The 5000-nt window shown below is 46.9% G+C and overlaps 1 pseudogene; it reads right to left on the reverse strand.

Annotated features, from left to right (window-relative positions):
• LOC139919361 (dynamin-1-like) overlaps positions 1-5000 on the reverse strand; it is a 43897-nt pseudogene that overhangs the window by 13002 nt on the left and 25895 nt on the right.

Consider the following 5000-nt stretch of genomic DNA (forward strand, 5'->3'; position numbering starts at 1 on the left):
ATCGGCGCCCAGGTTCAGTTAGCTTCAGTTAGCTTCAGCTTACATGTAAACAACGGTGGATACCGGTAAACTCCTGCTGCCTGTTTGTAACTGTAGTTTGTAGTAACGTACAAGTGCCACAAGACGGCTCGGCCGGCGGAAGTCTCTGGAGCGTGCCGTCGTCGATTACCATAATTATCGTAATGCATTGCAGTAACAAAAAAACGTCTACCTAACGAACCCCAACAGAAGTAGATCAGAAAACAAGGAGGCTTCGTACTAAAATAGGAGCAAATATACTTATCAAACAGAGGGAATTAGAAATAAAGGCCTGTCTCTAATATAAGCCTGCTTCCAATAAAGGCCTGGTACCCTCTGCAGTTGAGGTAAATAAAGGCCCGGGCCAATATTAGAGTATTTACGGTATCTGTAAGGTTGCTGCGTTGACCAAGTTGCTGGCGAGGTCATTTAAGTTGCTTGACAGAGAGTCAGTGAAAGTGTGAGCAGCCTCACTCATCCAGTGCCACTTTGACTATGCTTGCACCTCCTGGTTTGAAGGTTTGGGTTTATTATTTAAACGTAAACTCCAGATAGCACAGAATAAAGTAATCAGGGCGGTGCTGAATTTGAGCCCATATTCTCACATAGGGAGGAGCTATGGGTCTCCCAGACCAGGCTGAGTCTGGTTCGTCGGGTCATGCACGGCTCAGCTCCGAGGGATCTGACTACTTCCAACATGTTAGAGAAGCAACATCCACAACAAGAGCTAGCATAGCTAATGTGTTGTGTACAGGTTCAACAGTGTGACTGGGGAAGTCTCATTTTATACACCGGAGCTTCTGAATGGAACAGTTTGCCTCTGTCTGCTAAAACTACAAACACTGAGCAGCTTTAAAAGGACGGAGAAAAAATGGCTGATGGATAAAGTTCCTCTTAGTGGCATCTTAGTTTATTTATTACTGGTGACATTTTCGGTTTTATGTGGAATTTATGAATAGTTTATATTGTATAAGACATACTGTATTTGTATATTTCTGGTCTGTTGTTTTTAGATTTACTCACTGACACTGATTCAGGTCCTGCCCAGAGCCTTTTTGGACTAGAGGACCACAATGGAAATAAGTCTTGGACTTTCTTGTGTTTTATCCTCGATTGTTTTTTAACCAGCTGCATTGCATTATATTGTATGTAACTTGTTTTAAAATGATCAAATAAATCAAATCAAATAAAAAAAGCTCCATGTTATTCTGCTGTAGTAATCACTAATGAGACTCTTGACCATCACAGTTTCACAAGCTCTCCATCCAAATTATATTATTGTCACTTTGTAATGACATTTTTAAATTGTTGTTTACATTCTAGCAGCCAATGGCATCGCTAGAAAGATTTGAGTCTCAGAAATAAACAGAATTCTGCACAGTCAGACTATATGAAGCGTATATTCTGTAAACACCACATCCTGTTTATTGTTTCCATGGAGACACCAAACAGACAAACATCTAACAGACAGACCGACAGACAGACAGACAGACAGACCGATCAACTGACTTACCTTCTCCTTGTCCTGGAGGAGGAGGAGGTGGAGGAGGAGGAGGAGGAGGAGGAAGAGGAGGAACAGAGAGGACATGACAGTTTGATCCTGAACAGTTTAGATCAGCCTCACATCACATAAACATGCAGCGTGACCTGAGAAGTCTGGATGTAATAATCTGTATTAATGTAATAATGTTAGAATCATCTGTATTGATAATGTAATCGTCTGTATTGATGATGTAATCATGTGTACTGATGATGCGTACCACGCTACGTTCAGGATAGACTCCGGCTCGGAGGAACGAAGCCTTCCAGCTGTCCACTTCCTCCTGAGACTCACTGGCCAGTTCCAGCTGACGGTAGTCCTTATACACATTCCTACACACACACACACACACACACACACACACACACACACACACACACCACACACACACACACACACACACACACCACACACACACACCACACATGAATGATTTATTTATGTCCACATGAATACAAGCATACAAAGAACGTAAACATTATAACTGCAGTCAAATATTAGGAGTCAGTCAGTTACATAAATGTCTAATTGGCAAAAAAACCATAATGACAGATCACAAAATAACAGACAGGATCCACTTCATGGTATAAAAAGCAAAACTTCCCTGCCGCTGAGCAGCAACCAATGACAGCAGAGACTGAACAAGACTCAGCTGACTGATTGGCCCTTCTCTGAAGGATGGGACACATTATACATGTTTGAAGCCTGATTTGGCAACGATTTGAGATCGTGCAGAGTCGGCAGTAGTTCAGGTAGTCCAGGGTAGTCCAGGGTAGTCCAGGGTAGTCCAGGGGTAGTCCAGGGTAGTTCAGGGTAGTCCAGGGTAGTTCAGGGTAGTCCAGGGTAGTCCAGGGTAGTCCAGGGTAGTCCAGGGTAGTTCAGGGTAGTCCAGGGTAGTCCAGGGTAGTTCAGGGTAGTCCAGGGTAGCTCCAGGGTAGTTCAGGGTAGTCCAGGTAGTTCAGGGTAGTTCAGGGTAGTCCAGGGTAGTCCAGGGTAGTCCAGGGTAGTTCAGGGTAGTTCAGGGTAGTCCAGGGTAGTCCAGGGTAGTTCAGGGTAGTTCAGGTAGTCCAGGGTAGTCCAGGGTAGTTCAGGGTAGTCCAGGGTAGTCCAGGATAGTTCAGGGTAGTCCAGGGTAGTTCAGGGTAGTTCAGGGTAGTCCAGGGTAGTCCAGGGTAGTTCAGGGTAGTTCAGGGTTGTTCAGGGTAGTTCAGGGTAGTCCAGGGTAGTTCAGGGTAGTTCAGGGTAGTTCAGGGTAGTCCAGGATAGTTGAGGGTAGTCCAAGGTAGTTCAGGGTAGTTCAGGGTAGTCCAGGGTAGTTCAGGGTAGTTCAGGGTAGTTCAGGTAGTCCAGGGCAGTTCAGGGTAGTTCAGGGTAGTTCAGGGTAGTTCAAGGTAGTTCAGGGTAGTCCAGGGTAGTCCAGGGTAGTCCAGGATAGTTCAGGGTAGTCCAGGGTAGTTCAGGGTAGTTCAGGTAGTCCCAGGGTAGTTCAGGGTAGTCCAGGGTAGTTCAGGTAGTCCAGGGTAGTTCAGGGTAGTTCAGGGTAGTCCAGGGTAGTTCAGGGTAGTTCAGGGGTAGTCCAGGGTAGTTCAGGGTAGTTCAGGGTAGTCCAGGGTAGTCCAGGGTAGTTCAGGGTAGTTCAGGTAGTCCCAGGGTAGTTCAGGGTAGTCCAGGGTAGTCCAGGGTGTTCAGGGTAGTTCAGGTAGTCCAGGGTAGTTCAGGGTAGTTTCAGGGTAGTCCAGGGAGTCCAGGGTAGTTCAGGGTAGTTCAGGTAGTCCAGGGTAGTCCAGGGTAGTTCAGGGTAGTCCAGGGTAGTCCAGGATAGTTCAGGGTAGTCCAGGGTAGTTCAGGGTAGTTCAGGGTAGTCCAGGGTAGTCCAGGGTAGTTCAGGGTAGTTCAGGTAGTCCAGGGTAGTCCAGGATAGTTGAGGGTAGTTCAGGGTAGTCCAGGGTAGTTCAGGGTAGTTCAGGGTAGTTCAGGGTAGTCCCAGGGTAGTTCAGGGTAGTTCAGGGTAGTTCAGGGTAGTCCAGGGTAGTTCAGGGTAGTTCAGGGTTGTTCAGGGTAGTTCAGGGTAGTCCAGGTAGTCCAGGGTAGTTCAGGGTAGTTCAGGGTAGTCCAGGATAGTTGAGGGTAGTCCAGGGTAGTTCAGGGTAGTTCAGGGTAGTCCAGGGTAGTTCAGGTAGTTCAGGGTAGTTCAGGTAGTCCAGGGCAGTCAGGGTAGTTCAGGGTAGTCAGGGTAGTTCAGGGTAGTTCAGGGTAGTCCAGGGTAGTTCAGGGTAGTCCAGGGTAGTCCAGGGTAGTTCAGGTAGTCCAGGGCAGTTCAGGGTAGTTCAGGGTAGTTCAGGGTAGTTCAGGGTAGTCCAGGGTAGTTCAGGGTAGTCCAGGGTAGTCCAGGGTAGTCCAGGATAGTTCAGGGTAGTTCAGGGTAGTTCAGGGTAGTTCAGGTAGTCCAGGGTAGTTCAGGGTAGTTCAGGTAGTTCAGGGTAGTCCAGGATAGTTGAGGGTAGTTCAGGGTAGTCCAGGATAGTCCAGGGTAGTTGAGGGTAGTTCAGGGTAGGTTCAGGGTAGTTCAGGGTAGTTCAGGGTAGTTCAGGGTAGTTCAGGGTACTGTTGTTGTCAGGTTGTCATTTATGATTAGAAAAATCTTTTAATGTGTCCCCAGCTTTGGGGAGACCGGCCATCTGAAGCCCCGCCCCTCCAGCTCATCACATGACCCAGGCTGCCAAATATGAAAACTAGAAGTTTACACTTGTAGCCCAGCTGTGAAATGTTCTGCTGCTGCTGTTCATACTTCAGCATCTTGGTTAGGAAGGCTTCAGTACAGCCAGAATCTAACATGAACACCATGAACACCATGAACACCATGAACATGAACACCATGAACACCATGACATGAACACCATGAACATGAACACCATGAACACCATGAACATGAACACCATGAACATGAACACCATGAACACCATGAACATGAACACCATGAACACCATGAACACCATGAACATGAACAACATGAACACCATGAACATGAACACCATGAACACCATGAACATGAACACCAGGAACACCATGAACATGAACACCATGAACATGAACACCAGGAACACCAGGAACACCATGAACAGGAACACCAGGAACACCATGAACATGAACACCAGGAACACCAGGAACACCATGAACAGGAACACCAGGAACACCATGAACATGAACACCAGGAACATCAGGAACACCAGGAACACCATGAACAGGAACACCAGGAACACCAGGAACACCAGGAACACCATGAACAGGAAACACCATGAACAGGAACAACATGAACACCAGGAACACCATGAACAGGAACAACATGAACATGAACAACAGGAACAACAGGAAACACCTCTCTAAGATCTTCATGGACAACAACATCGGGGGTGTTGGCTGCAACATTAGAGAACAGTCTGAC

The sequence above is a fragment of the Centroberyx gerrardi genome, chromosome 8, assembly GCF_048128805.1.
Source record: "Centroberyx gerrardi isolate f3 chromosome 8, fCenGer3.hap1.cur.20231027, whole genome shotgun sequence".
NCBI classification, from domain to species: domain Eukaryota; kingdom Metazoa; phylum Chordata; class Actinopteri; order Beryciformes; family Berycidae; genus Centroberyx; species Centroberyx gerrardi.